Source organism: Vitis riparia, chromosome 14, assembly GCF_004353265.1.
Source record: "Vitis riparia cultivar Riparia Gloire de Montpellier isolate 1030 chromosome 14, EGFV_Vit.rip_1.0, whole genome shotgun sequence".
Taxonomy (NCBI): domain Eukaryota; kingdom Viridiplantae; phylum Streptophyta; class Magnoliopsida; order Vitales; family Vitaceae; genus Vitis; species Vitis riparia.
Window position 1 is genome coordinate 8494628 of NC_048444.1, and position 15757 is coordinate 8510384.

The 15757-nt window shown below is 30.0% G+C and overlaps 2 long non-coding RNA genes across 3 annotated transcripts; both read left to right on the top strand.

The window, feature by feature from the left end:
* Window positions 1–693: 693 nt before the first annotated feature.
* On the top strand, window positions 694–6399 carry LOC117930686. Of its 2 annotated transcripts, XR_004653929.1 has the most exons (3): window positions 694–799; window positions 1198–1748; window positions 5914–6399. It is a non-coding gene; the product is annotated as an uncharacterized LOC117930686 (long non-coding RNA). The 2 variants fall into 2 exon arrangements; XR_004653928.1 differs by lacking the exons at window positions 694–799; window positions 1198–1748 and adding an exon at window positions 5377–5492.
* Window positions 6400–10100: 3701 nt separating this feature from the next.
* On the top strand, window positions 10101–10891 carry LOC117930688. Its single transcript, XR_004653931.1, has 2 exons — window positions 10101–10202; window positions 10407–10891. It is a non-coding gene; the product is annotated as an uncharacterized LOC117930688 (long non-coding RNA).
* Window positions 10892–15757: the final 4866 nt, after the last annotated feature.

The window sequence follows — 15757 nt, forward strand, 5'->3', positions numbered from 1 at the left end:
GTTGAGTGGAGTGAAAAAGTTCTGCAAATGATGGAAAGGAAATAGTAGTCAATCCATAAGTCCTTTTTTATGTTTTTATTTTTATAATACCATTCCTTGCTTTTTTCCTAATCAAGTTTGGCATATTGTGTCATTCTCTTCTTTTTGTGGCATTATTTAAAGAATGCGGTATTTAATTATTGGATTACCGTACCTATATTCAAAATAAAGAATGGAATTACAATAAAAGTAATATCGAAACCAAGGTGACTTTAGTTTCTCATAGGAAGACCATGCATTTCTTTAAAAAAAAAAAAAAAAAAAAAAAATCTTTTAACGGATAAATTTTAATGATTTAAAGTGCATTGGATAATAATTTTAAAATATATTTTTAATTTTTCAAACATTTGAATGATATAATTTTTTAAATATTAAAAATATTGGAAGCGTTTCTTAAACTTACTATCAAACAAGTTCATAATTTATTTTATTGTATTAGGATTCTTTGCTTTCTTTGCTTTCTATGATATGATATGGATGATTCGGAGTATTGTGATAATTGAGAGAGTGAGTCATCCTTTGTTTTTTTTGTGGGACACCTTGCCCTTCGTACTTTTAAATAAATAAAAATTACCATCTCTTTTTCCCGATCTACACATGCGAATCCCATTATTATAAATAGGGGCAGCGGGGGAGAAACTTTAGCATACCCTACTTCAATCTCCCATCGCTATGAAGGCTATCCTTGTATGCTCTCTCTTGATTTCAGTCCTTCTCTCTCCCTCTTGCGTACTTAGTGCTCGAGAGTTGGTTCAAAATGGTAATTTCCTTTTCTACATCCATTTTATATTTAAGTTTCTATTAATAAAATTTCAGTCCATATCATTAATATTTTCTTGGACTTTTGCGTAAAATCAACAACCTATATTTTCATTATTCCATTTCTTTTTAGGAAAATATTAGTATGTATGTGTATAGGGTACGTTGCATGTAAAAACTTCAAATACACAATCATGCATGAGCTGCTGTTTTTCCTCTTTGTCATATATAAGTTATATAGGGAAATTAAAATTGGATAAGAAAAATCCTTTCACTTCCATCTTATCTAATATAAAGGAAGTAGTTTGTTTTTTTTTTTTTTTTTTTTTTTTTTTGCTGTTAGTATAAATATTGTCTCGATCTTGTTTGTGTTGATGATATCTTACATGGATCTTGCAGAAATGATGAGTACTGATCATAAGGTGGGCATTAGAGCAGGCTCTAACTGTGGATCTGGAAAAGCTTACAGAAACTGTTGGGACGTCATTTGTATTTTTTGGCCCTGGTGCCTAGGCTGAAGAGCCAATGCGGCGCCCAGGGTGGCCTCCCCAGGATTCGAACCTGTGACCTTAAGGTCCTTGCTGTTGCCCTCCTGGTACCAAGATGAGTGGAGTGAGAAAGTTGGGCGCATGAGATGGCAGTGAACCCATGTGAATGAGAAAAGTTGGTTTCGGATCAAAAGATATGCAGGAGAGGTACCATATGTTTTGTGATAATTGAGATAGTGGGGTAGCGGGGACTCATCCTTGCTTCCCCTTTTTGTGGGACACTTTGCCCTTCACACTTCACACATATGAATGCCGTTATAAATAAGGGTAGTGGGGGAGAGTTTATCACACCCTACTCCAATCTCCCATCACCATGAGGGCTTTCCTTGTATGCTCGCTCTCTCTTCATTTCAGTCCTTCTCTTGGCTTCTTGTGTTAGTGCTCGAGAGTTGGTTCAAAATGGTAATTTCTTTTTCTACATCCATTTTATATTCATGAAACTGGTTAGCTGTACATATGATCGTTTACTTACATTGCCTTGAATAAAATGTCCTGCTAACATAATCAAGGTTTTTCCTAGTTTGAAAAGGAGAGAGAGATAAAAATTGGAAGTGTTTTTCTTTTTTTGTGAAAAATATTAGTATGTATGTATATAGGGTACGTTACATGTAAAAACTTCAAATACACAAACATGGATGAGCTGCTGTTTTTCCCCTTTGTCATATATATAAGTTATATAGGGGAATAAAAATTGTAAAAGAAAATTCCTTTCATTTCCATCTTATCTAGTCACTACTACAAAAATTGAAATTAATGGCGCTTTATTTTATGACGCTTTCTAAAAGCGTCATTATTGAGGTTATACAATGACGCTTATAAGAAGTGTCATAGTTGTATTATTTATCTTGATACTTATTATAAGTGTCATTATTTGATGTCATCTTTTTCCTTATAACTGTGTATATAATGACGCTTATAAGAAGCATCATAGTTTTATTATTTACCTTGATACTTATTATAAGCATCATTATTTGATGGGTATGTAATGACGCTCCTAATAAGTGTCATAGTTGTATTGACTTCTAAAATTTTTGTTTTTAAGTTAACTTATACAAATTTTGATATTAGAATTTTATTCTATAAATTAATTATGGTAAATTGACATTAATATTAATGACATAAAGTTGCTACATTAAGGTTTTTTTTAAAAAAAAAATGGATATAAATAAAAGAAAATCCTAATAAATTATTTTTTTATTATTTTATATTAATGTTTTTATAGTTTGTATCAATACAATCTATTAAGCTCATTCTATTAAATTAGTTTTTTTTTTAAATATCAATATTCAAATTAAACCAACATCAAACTAAAAAATCAAATAATTAAACAATATAAATTCATTATGAGTTCAATATATAAAAATTATTATTGAAAGATGAAATAAAGAATACTATTTTTAATTTATTAAAAAAGGACATGCATGGTATTTTAGAATTTGTTATAAAGTCTCCATTGAAAACCCTAACTTTTGGAAGACAAGAAAGAGGGAGAGAGCCACCGTTTTTAGTGAGAAAGAAGAGAAGAGAGAAAAACGCAAGTTTTTCTCATCCAAATTTCATCAAAGGTCCGATCCCACTTCGTCTGTGGTCCGATTGAGCTGAAATTTGGAGGAGAGTTTCGTGACTCATTTATCTTCAATCTGAACGGTGAAGATCGGATTTGGAGGTTCGTAAAGTCATTATAAAGAAAGAGGAGAAGAGAGAAAAACGCAGGTTTTTCTCATCATGCCCAGATTTCATCAAATGTCCGATCCCGCTTCGTCCGTGGTCCGATCGAGTTGAAATTTGAAGGAGAGGTTCGTGGCTCATGTATCTTCAATATTAACGGTGGAGATCGGATTTGGAGTTTCGGACAGTCATTAGAGAGAAAGAGGAGAAGAGAGAAAAATAGCGGTTTTTTACATCATGCCCAGATTTCATCAAAGGTCCGATGCCACTTTGTTCATGGTCTGATTGAGCTGAAATTTGGAGGAGAGGTTCATAAGTCATTAATCTTAAATTTGAACGGTGAAGATCGGATTTAGAGTTTTGTAAAGTCATCTTTCAGCCAAAAACATAACATTTATTTTGGTGGGCTTTTTTCAGCCAAAGATGGCGCTTCCTGAAAGTGTCATTGTTGCCTAAGACATACAATGACAGAGGCGGAAAGGACGCTTTAGAGAAGCGTCATCTGTTACCTTTCTTGACGCTTAAAAAACGTCATTGTTTCCCATTTTTCTTGTAGTGAGTATAAAGGAAGTTATATGAATGTATATAACTTATATACATTCATTTTTTTAAAAAAAATTATCTATTCAATTAGTAGAGATGAGTAATGGGAAAAAGTTCGAAGATGATTTATCATCACTATTCTATTCCAAGTTAAAAAAGATAAATAATGAAAACAAATATTACTCCCATAATCTCTTATTAATATATAATGTTATTTTTAATATATAGGGTTATTTGACTGTGAAATAATCCTCAATTTGTAAGTCTAGCCTTCCACATTCTTTTAGCCTAGAAAAATACAATTTTTTAATAAAAAAATATCTTCACATTTTTCTTTTAAAAACAATGAGGCTGCAACTTGGGTGGATTGATGACTAATCTAATCACAACTTAAATTAAGAAACAATAAATCGATGTTCAACTTAACCTCTAACATGAAATACTCAACCTAAACTTAACTTAATATCATTTCTCCAAGTTCAGGTTGGTTGGGTTGACTGAGTTGTATAATTTAAAATCCATCTATAATGTTTTTTAAATATATTTATATTAAAATTTTAAAAATAAATAGAGCAAAGTTTCAAGATAATAACAAAAAAAGTAAAAATAAATTTATATATCTTTCTAAAAAAAGTATACAATATAAAATAATTTGATATTTTTTCTTAAAAATTAAAAAAAAATGAATATTATTATATAGGATAATATACATAATAAATATTATAAAAACATAGGTTTGAATTAGGTTTGAGTTGTTCGAACATTAATCTATCCAACCCATAAATTGAACTTGAGTTGGAAAAAACCTAATTCAAACCCAATCCGAGTATTTTAAATGATTGTTCAACTCCATTCAAACATCGGGTTGACACCTAAGTTAAACCACAAAAAAAGAACCTTCTTTTTTAAAAATTACAAATAAATAATCAAAACACTGAAGGACATTTATAACAAAAACAAATTACTTTTCAAGTTTAAACAAAGGAAAGTGAGATTTACAAATTTTGATTATTTCATATATTTTAATCAAATAATATGTTATGCCTTTTCATATATTTTCATGACCATATATATAATAGATATGAACACATTAGAATTGGAGGCAGTTCTAATATTGAAATTTAGAAAATACTTAAAAAATATTTAATTGTGTTTTTTATAGCAACATTTGATAAGCGATTTTTTCAAAAAATATTTAAGAGTTCGTTTGATAGTGATTATAGAAAATACTTTTAGTCTTTTTAGCGTTTAAAAAATTTTATCTTTCAAATATTAGAAATATTAAAAACATTTTATAAAATCACTACCAATCAAACTCTTAAACACTTAAATTAAAAATACTTTAAAAAGAAAATTTGAAAAGCGCACTTTCAATTCACCAATATTTTTAATATAAAAACCATTTTTGAAAATGGAAATCAAAAAGTTAAAAAAAAAAGAAAAAGAAAAATTGCTTGTATTCTTTTCCTCCAGAGAATTCTGGCCTCAGCCAGTGTCAATTCATGAATATTACCATGATAATGAGAGAAAATTCTATCGTGGAGTAAAATAATTGAGTGGAGTGAGAAAGTTGGGTACATGTGATAGCAGTGAACCCATGTGCATGAGAAAAGTTGGTTTCGGATCAAAAGATGTGCAAAAGAGGTACCATATGTTTTGTGATAATTGAGGTAGTGGGGTGGTGGGGACTCATCCTTGCTTCCCCTTTTTTGCGAGACACTTTACCCTTCACACTTTCCCATTAATTGAAGTTACCACCTCTTTTTCCCGATCCACACATATGAATGCCATTATAAATAAGGGTAGTGGGGGAGAAAGTTTATCAGACCCTACTCCAATCTCCCATCACCATGAAGGCTTTCCTTGTATGCTTTCTCTTCATTTCAGTCCTTCTCTTTGCCTCTTGCGTTAGCGCTCGAGAGTTGGTTCAAAATGGTAATTTCTTTTTCTACATCCATTTTATATTAATGTAACTAGTTAGCTGTACATATGATCGTTACTTACACTGCCTTGAATAAAATGTCCTGCTAACATAATAGAGGTTTTTCATAGTTTGAAACGAGAGAGAGATAAAAATTGGAAGTGTTTTTCTTTGTTTTGGAAAATATTAGTACGTATGTATATAGGGTACGTTGCATGTAAAAAACTTCAAATACACAATCATGCATGAGCTGCTGTTTTTCCTCTTTGTCATATATAAGTTATATAGGGAAATAAAAATTGGATAAGAAAAATCCTTTCACTTCCATCTTATCTAATATAAAGGAAGTTGTTTTTTTTTTTTTTTTTTTTGCTGTTAGTATAAATATTGTCTCAATCTTGTTTGTGTTGATGATATCTTACATGGGTCTTGCAGAAATGATGAGTACTGATCATAAGGTGGGCATTACAGCCCGCGAGAGCTGTGGAATTTATCGTCGAAATTGCGGACCCAAGCCAAAGAAGTGTTCTGGGAAGAATAAAGAATGTGCGCCACCAGGCCCTTGAAAATGAGAAGATAATGCTTAGTATCAAGGAGCTGGCCGCTATGGACCAACAACAAACATATATAGATAGATGGATAGATGGTATGAAGAGGAGTCGCCAGGGGTTGAAGAATAATATTACTTGGCGCATGTACTGAGATGTATGGGTTGATTTGGAGTTTGTGGTTTCGAGTGTTGGACTATATGCATTAGGAGTTTGCTTAGTTAATAATAGAGCTGATTTAGGTCGGTCTCCATGGGTGCGTATGTTGTGTTTCTTCTTTTGTTCTTTTCTCTTTGTTTTATTTTGATTCTTCTACTCCATCATTCTAGCATCATTTTCAACATTTCATATTTACCATAGATCTTGATTTTCATTGTTGGGCTAAGAGTACAAAAATCAAAATAAAATTTAAGTAAAATTCTCAATAGATCTAGTATGTGAACAAACATGGCTAATATGTTCAAGTAAGTAGAAAAAAAATCAACTTACCTTTTCTTCACCTTTTGCATTGCACATGTCACATGGACTCCGAATGTTCTTCATCATGAACACATTGTTTCATCTTTTCAGATTTCCCTAAAATTGAGTAGTCTTGTATAGGTTAAACATGCACATAATAGATTCAAAAGAATGAGATAACTAGTAGTAAATGGACATATACCTATTGTGGTACAATGATTATTACTAATCTTCAAAATAGAAGTACTTCCATGTTTTTTGAAGTCTTCATAGGAATTTCTGGTAAGAAAACTCTACTTCCAGCGAATTGAACAACCAAAATTTAACAATCAATCAAATTGTTTTAATAATCATAGAAAAACAATCTTGTACCATTACATGATTCGATCTTAGAGTCAATATTCTATATCAGCATAACGGATGATCCTTTCTTTCAGTATCAATCTATGTGGTGGTAACCCTCTAAGTGAGATTGAATCAAGAAATACTTGTTGATACAAATTCCTTGTCTCATCCTTAAACGAGTCAAATGATGAGTAAAACTTGTACAATTCTTCACCAAGGAACATATGTATGATGCTTTTATTAAGCCAATCGATGGATATCTTCATGTGGAGGAGTTATTAAAGCCTTTTCATCACTTATATGATGGTCTATTTGTGGAAACACCTCTCTAATAATTTGTTAATGAATAACTCATTTTGATGTGTTATAAATGTTCATTATCGTGTCATCCCGTTATGTAGGTTGAGATCCAATACCAACTCAAAACAGAAGATCCATGAATGGTTAATTATTTATGGATCTCCTATTTCTTTTCAATCTTAGAACTTGAACATTAATTTGTTGACAATGGTGATTTAACCACACATGCATCAATTAGTTTAGACTTTATACCTTTTTTCACAACATGAAGGATTTAGCAAAAATCTCCTTCTAATATCATTACCTTTTCACTAAATGATTCATCAATACCTATTAAGAGTCCATTTGACAGTGATTTTAAGAAGTATTTTTAAATTTTTTAACACCTAAATTCTTTAATCATTTAAGTGTTAGATAGACTAAAAACGTTTCTTAGAATCACTACCAAACGTAATTTAAGCATTTTAAAGTTTGATCAATGGTTTTAAAAGCATGTCGATGTACTATCGTGACTTCATCTCAAAAAATAGCGACGGGTGTATATCTTAGTAGATCAAACTAAGTTTGACTGTTTATTAATTTAAGAAATGAATGAAGCATTTAGCTTTATTAAGACCTTAAGTCAAGAATGGGTAGTTCCTCCTTTTGACAAACACATGGCTGTTAGTGTTGCAGTTGCTAATAGAATATGACCTTCAATATAATATCACTTGATTTATGATGAAATGATTATGTTTCACAATAGAAACATATGGTAGGTTAGGGTAGAATATAGCTTGCAATCCTTAAGCTCTCATGAAAATCCCTAGCATTATTGTTGAGTTCTCATACGTGTAATCTTTAATGAAAAATAGTCACAATGTTCATATGATATTTAAATTTTGTTATTATCATAATAATTGACATTAACAGCAAAGAAAGGCTTGATTTTCATGCACATGGACAAAGATGTACCCCAGATGAAATCCCTCTGGTGAACTAATTAAAGCCTGTTTGATAAAGTCAATCTAAGCAAACAAGATATTTCAATGCAAATTTCTCAACTTACCTAACTTCACAATACTTTAATTTCACTCTTCTTTCCCCACACAAAGTGTAATTTTCTTTCCTTCCCTCCCTTCAACAGCACCCTCTCGGCTGGCCACAACTTCGTCATGATTTAAGATTCCGTTTTTACATAGTTTTTCAAAAACACTTTGTGTTTTTTTTTATAAAAAAAAAAAAAAAAAAGTTCATTTGATAAAATTTTAAAAAAATTTAAAAATCACATGTTAAAAAATTATTTACAATGTTTTTTGAAGAAATATTTAATAAATAATTATTTTTTAAAAAATATTTTCAAAAAAAAATACTTCAATTAAAAAACGTACTCAAAATCTTTGGATGAAGTAAAATATGAACAGGAGGTGAGTCACGTGAAACATGGTGAATATGGAATTGGAGTCTGATGTTATCCTTGTCATCTCTCTTTCTCTCATTGCAACTTTTGCAAGTCTTAGCTTTTATGTGTGAAAGATTATTTATTCTAATCCCTTTGCTTTTCAGTGGGGCTCATGACCACTCTAGAATCGAGGGCATCTAGCTTTCTTTTTGTGGCATTATGTAAAGAATGCGAAGGTTGTTAGATTCATGTACATACAATATAAATAATGAAATTATAATAAAGGTAATATAGAAATTAGGATACGAGTCAGCCAAATGTTTGAGCAGACGTCATGAGCCAACATCAGCAGGTGACGACCTCTGGAGAGGAAGGGGTTTGGTTTTCCAAAGTAAGATGCCTTCTGTTTTACTTTAAGAAAAAGGGTGTCGTTTTATTTTACTTTATTTTATTAGGATTAGGGATTATTTGGAGTGTTGTGATAATTGAGATAGTGAGTCATCCTTGGGATTTTTGATAATTATACAATGAATTTTTTAAAAATTGAACTTATATTAAAAGTGCCTCTTCAAGAGACACTTTTTATAATTCTATAAAATCGAATTTATTTTAAAAATATATTTTAAATAAACTTTTTTCACAATTTTCATATCATAGTGAAAAAAATTGAATTTATAGTAAAAGTGTGTTTAATAATGATTTTAGAAAATATTTCTAACTTTTTTTTAATACTTAAAAGATGAAAAATTTTAAATGTGATAAAAATTAGAAACACTTTTTAGAATCATTACCAAACGCACTATAAAGATATCTTATTAAGAGACACTTTTTATAATTTCATAAAATTAAATTTATATTAAAGATGAAGAGACATCTTCAACAATTCTTGTATCAATCATCTATTGAAATAATTAAATTTATACTAAAAGTGTCTTTTCAAAATATATCTTCCACAATTTCATAAAATTAAATTTATATTAAAAGGTTTTCCTTCATGAGACACTTTTAGTATAAATTTAATTTTTTCGATAAGTGACTAATATAAAAATTATGAAAAATGTCTCTTCAAGAAACACATTTACTATAAATTTGATTTTATGGGTTTTGTGGAAAGAATATTTCTTTAGTATAAATTCAATTTATTTTAACGTGTATGAATAATAAAAAATTTATGGAAAAATGTCTTTTGAAGAAACACTTTTAATATAAATTTAATTTTATGGAATCATAAAAGAGACACTTTTAATGTAAATTCAATTTTTTTTTTTAACATGTATTGTTAATATGAAAAATATGGAAGGTATCTTTTAAAAAAACATTTTTCTAAATGGTAAAAAGTATTTATCAATAGTTTTATAATGATTGTATTTTTTAAAAAAAAAAATTCAAACTAACAATTTTTTAAGAATTATTTTTTAAAATAGTCGTACAAGTTTAAAAAGCCCGTCAACCTTGCTCCCTTTTTTGGTGGGACACCCTGCCCTACATACTTTCCAATTAATTAAAATTACCATATCTTTTTCCCAATCCACGCACATGAATGCCATTATAAATAAGGGCAGTGGGGGAGAAAGTTTAGCATAGCCAACTCCAATCTCCCACCACCATGAAGGCTTTCCTTGTATGCTTTCTCTTGGTTTCAGTCCTTCTCTTTCCCTCTTGCGTTAGTGCTCGAGAGCTGATTCAAAATGGTAATTTCTTTTTCTACATGCATTTAATATTCGTATAACTAAGCAATTAACTATACATACGATAAGTTTCTCTTAATGATACTTCAAATAGATATGGTTGGAGGCTAGTACATAATTTTCCAATTTAATACACAGTCATGCATGAGCTGCTGTACGTTTTTGCCTCTTTGTGATATATGATGATATTTGACATGGATGTTGCAGAAGAAATGAGTAGCGATAAGGTGGGCGTTATAACAGGGAATTAACCTGATCCACCATCTAAAAGCAAGTGCAATCCGGCCCGAAGTAAGGGGTGTGAAAAAAAGGGAAGTACACACAGCCCACGCAACCCACCAGGCCCTTGAAACTGAGAAGAAGCTCAACGGGCATTCTATATAATGCTTAGTATGTAATGAAGGAGGTTGATTTGGAGTTTGTGGTTTCTTGGGGTTGAAGAATAATATATATAGCTTGGCGCATGTGACATACGTATGGGTTGATTTGGAGTTTGTGGTTTCGAGTGTTGGATATATAATCCAGAAGTACAATGTGTATTGGGAGTTTGCTTAATTAATAATAGAGCTGACTTAGGTCAGTCTCCATGAGAAAGTATGTTGTGTTTCTTCTTTGCTGATGATTTATTCCCAATTGGGGAACTACTCCATCATCAACTGATAATGCTTCTAGTGAACCATATCTTCATCGTCTTTTCTTTTCTTCCCTCATGTAGGAGGGTTAATTGGTCCCTTTCTACTCATAATCAAACGTGGGTGGGAACTGAGGCTAGTATTTGAGGGGTGCGCTGCATATAAGTAAAAGTGTATATATATACAACATGATCGCCAATTAATTTACATAAGGCCTTTCTTATTATATGAATTTCTTAGAAAAGTGAAAAGCATTTTCAAAAAGTTGAAAATGAGTAAGAAAATAAAACCATAAACAAGACATTGTAGAACCCATAAATATATATAAAAGGAACCTCAATAAATATATATATATATATATATATGAAATATCATAAACATATTAAAACATTTTATTAAAGCATTTTAAAATAAAAAGTATAGTGAAAATATATAATAAAGTTATATATATAATTATTATAACATAATATCACATTGTAAAGAAAGAGTAACATTGTATTCTTAAGAGTTTTGTCCATGTGAGATTATGCATTTTTTATGAGCTTCTTTATAGGTTTGAGGAAAAACAATGTGTTTAATGGAAATCGGCTGTCAGTAGGACATGGACCAATTGTATTACCAATGAACCTCTTGAACCATCGATCTCAACAGTCAAATGGTTATTTCCTCTTTTTATTTTTTATTAATTTATTCTCTTGTGGGCTTAATGGTTTAAGTTGTACACTTACACACCTAATGTTCACCTTCTGACCCATCCATTTCGCTTTCCATTTTTATTTTTACACTATTTATCTTTGTATCGGTGTTATCCTTTCATGTAACGTAATTTTTTTTCTCTTCCCTATAGGCCTAAAGGTCTAGGTTGTATACTTATACACTTACTATGTAACTTTTGACCCTTCATTTTACTTCTATTTTTTTTTACACCACTTGCCTTTTTATATAAGTGGTTATCCCTCCTTATAAAAAAAATTTTAAGTCCTATGAATACCCAAAGGTAAATAAATAAATTTACAAGAACATTCAAAATAAATTTTTATGGTGACCAACTATTGGAGATAAGCACATCGTAACCTACTCTAAGTAGTATTTTACCTATTCAGTCTTTCTTTTCCTTTGATCAAGCCTGTCAAAATACCAATATTTTGAAATAAGAGATAAAAACAAAGGGAAGATAAAAAAAAAAACCATGATCATTGGTTGGTTTGGGTTTTCTCTAATAGAATTGGCCGATTTGGATTTCTATAATGGAAATGGTGCAAGTTGGTCAGAAGAGTCTTATCTAAGTGAGATAATTCTTTTTTATGAATTTCTTTATTGGTTCAAGAGAAAAACAATGTGTTAAATGGAAGCTAGGGGTCGATTAGATCTTAAACCAATCATATTACCAATAAACCTCTAGTATTATCGATCTCAAGAGCTAGACGATTATTTCCTCTTTTTTTTTTTCTTACAGACCTAATAGTCTAGGTTGCACACTTGCACACCTAATGTTCATATTTTGACCCTTTTATTTTGTTTTCTTTTTTAATTTTACACTACTATTTTTAATTGTATTAGTGTTATCCCTTCATGTAAAGTAGTTTTTTTTCCTTCTTGCAAGCCTACAGGTCTAGGCCACACACTTATACACCTATTGTGTACCTTTTCACCCCTCCATTTTTTTTTTTTTTGTTTTTTTGTTTTTTTTTTTTTACAACCCTTGCCTTTGCATAAAAAGTTATTCCTTCATATAAAAGATTGTAGTCCTCTAAATAACTGAAGACAACTAAACTAAATTTACAAGACCATTCAAAAGAAAGTTATGCAATGACCAACTACTTAGAATAAGCACATCATCACCTACTTTGAGTAACATTTTACCTCTTTAGTCTTTTCTTTCCTTTCATCAACCCTTTACGAATACCAAGTATTAAAAATAAAAATAAAATAAAAACAAAAGGAAAATAGAAAACAATGGCGATTAGTTTGGGTTTTTTATAATAGAATTGGTTGGTTTGGATTTCTATAATAAAAATGGTGCAAGCTTGTCAATAGAGTCTTATCCAAATGAGATGATGCTTTTTTATGGGTATCTTTATAGGTTTGAGGGAAAAATAATGGGTTTAAAGGAATTGATAGTCGATTGGGCCATGGACAGGTTGTATTACTAGTGAACCCACTATAAGGAAGAATGGCTTTGTTGATAGCATTTCACCATCAACATTGACTTATGTTAACGATGAGGATTAACATCATTGTTCGAGGTGTCAACATAGGTATAAGATATGTTGATAGCATCTTGCTATAACCATAGACATATGTTGATATTCCAAAGTTATCAATAGAGGCTAATGTTGATGTTTCATTATCTGCATAGGTCTTCTTGTTCCATTAATATATTTTTATGTTGACCCAATTTTATAAGTCAATATAAAATTATGTTAATTACTATTTTCTCGTCAAGGTAAGTCTTTATTAGTTTTTTTTTTCAACATTGCTACCCTCAAGAAAATAATTTAAGTTAAAGTAATATATTATTATTTTAGCTTGTTTAACAAGTTAATTCCATCACATAGCTACCAAATCATCTCTTAATAAATAATTTTCATTCCCAATAGATTAATATATAAACTTGAATCTACTCAACCATTCATAAAAATAATTCTCATACCCAATTAATAAATTATTTACATAAAACATTGCAACCTAAATTAAATTATGTATAAATAGATTTGTTCAAAGAATATATAAGTAAAACAAATTCCCATTAAATTCTTAGTAATTTGTTTAAACATATCAAAATAGTTGAAATACAAAGTATCAACCAAACTTCCATTGACACAATCTTTACCAAAAACAAGACTTAGATCATCAAGTGTGAAAATGGTTTGAGTCTCAAATCATTAGAATATTTATGCCCTCATAAAATATACACAAATAATGAAGTAGATGAAAGAAATAACAAAAATAATATTTGAATTTTTATTAACATAAAAGTTATTAACCTAAATAAATGTCTTACGCATCATAAAAATAGTTGTTGTTAAGTCTTCCTAGTGGTCAACTTTCCAGTAAATTACAAATTGTACACTACTTATAATCCCTAGTTTAATCTCAATCAATTACCATTTAGAAAAAAAAACTCCCATCAACAATTGAAAATCCAAAAAAAATATGTTCCTCAATCCAAACACTACACAATATGTCTACACTAAAATATCATATAAAAATATTATCCTTATATATAGTCATCCTGTAACTACAAATACTAATGTTTTGTTATTCATGCGCAAAATTGTTAATTTTTTCTCATGTGCAACAAAATATCCAACTATCCAAATTCTAAGTATTCACAAATGCATTCATGTGTAGAAATAATTAGAGCAGACATCCATTAATAATAATCCTCTCTTCATGGTCTTGTTACATTGTTGAATTATATAATATAATCTAAAAGAATTTGGTACGACTCAGAATTTTTTTTGAAATAAAGTTAATTTTGTTGAGTGATCAACCACCTTAATACTGAGAAAGCCTCTTATCTTCATGAATATGACAAAAACTAAAGTAAAAAATGTAACATCAATAATACATAATGAGTTGTAGCAACCCAACAACATGATAGAACAATCTAAGCAAGGGAGAAACCTAGGAACATCAACAACTAAATGGAAATTGAAAAAAAAATAGCTAAATTGCACTATATAGTCCATTAAAAGCAGTTCCACATAATATAATTGTATGTTATAATAAAATATTGTCTATAATTTTTTTTTTTAATATGCTAAGAAACCTTGTGTCAAATCGAAATTGGTGCACATAACAAATTTTAGTAGAGTAGCAAAAATTCATGATTGAAAATTGGCATTGGTAAGGGCTAAGGGGAACAACATATTAAAATCATCAACTCTAAGAGATAGCTAGAATGGATCCATGGTTCTTTAAAAATCAAATACAAATGAAAATATTTTAATTCACTCTCTATATCAATTGATGTGCATCACTACTGCACATAATGTAGTTAATTACAAAAATCACCAAAACCATATTCATGGAGATAAAAACAAATTACAATATTTTGATTCCATACACCACTTTTTTATGGTTTGAATCGTATATATGCCATAGAGGTTAGATAAAAAATTCACTTTAGAAGATCAAATTCATGAAAAAACACCAATAATTATCGAAATAAGCATGCCTATATATTTTTAAATAAGCAAGAAAATATCATTAAAGAGGATAAGGAGACACAATCCAAGAACATGTGTTAAAATATTATGTGATTTAAACACTAACGGTTATGCAAGTATTCACTTTTGAAAGCAACTTTAATAGAAAAGACATGAATGAATGACTTTCATAAAGTAGAACCACATCAATAGTGTAAAGCGGATTGACTTAGTAACATAAATAAATTAGTAATGATGTCCAATAACAAGTCTAATATTTAACCCCTTATACAGGGCAAGGGCAGAGGGGGGGGGGGGGGGGGGGGGGGGGGGGAGGAGGACAAGCCCTATGAAGAGCAGACATAACAAAGTCAACAATTAGAAGCCCACAATAACAAGCCTAATGAGGAGAAAGAAGAAAGAGAGTGAGACTATAGAAAAAAATAGTACAAAAAACCATAAATGGAACATTTTAGGTTGTTCAAGTTTGTGTAATAACAAATGGATTGTAAGGTTTATCAATGCAAAAAAATTAGTTTGCCACCAAGTTTATTTATTAGAGTCACAAATTGTGCTCTAATGGCATATATAGGAATGAATTATGCAACTGTAAAGATTCAACTCACCTAACTTAACTTGAATTATTACTAAAACCCTAGCGATGGAACTAACATATATCTTGAACTAAATCTCAAGTTTAAAGGATGAAAATGATGTAAGTTGAAGAAATCAATTTCAATCATGGTAAAAAAGAGAGTAGATATGTTTAAAA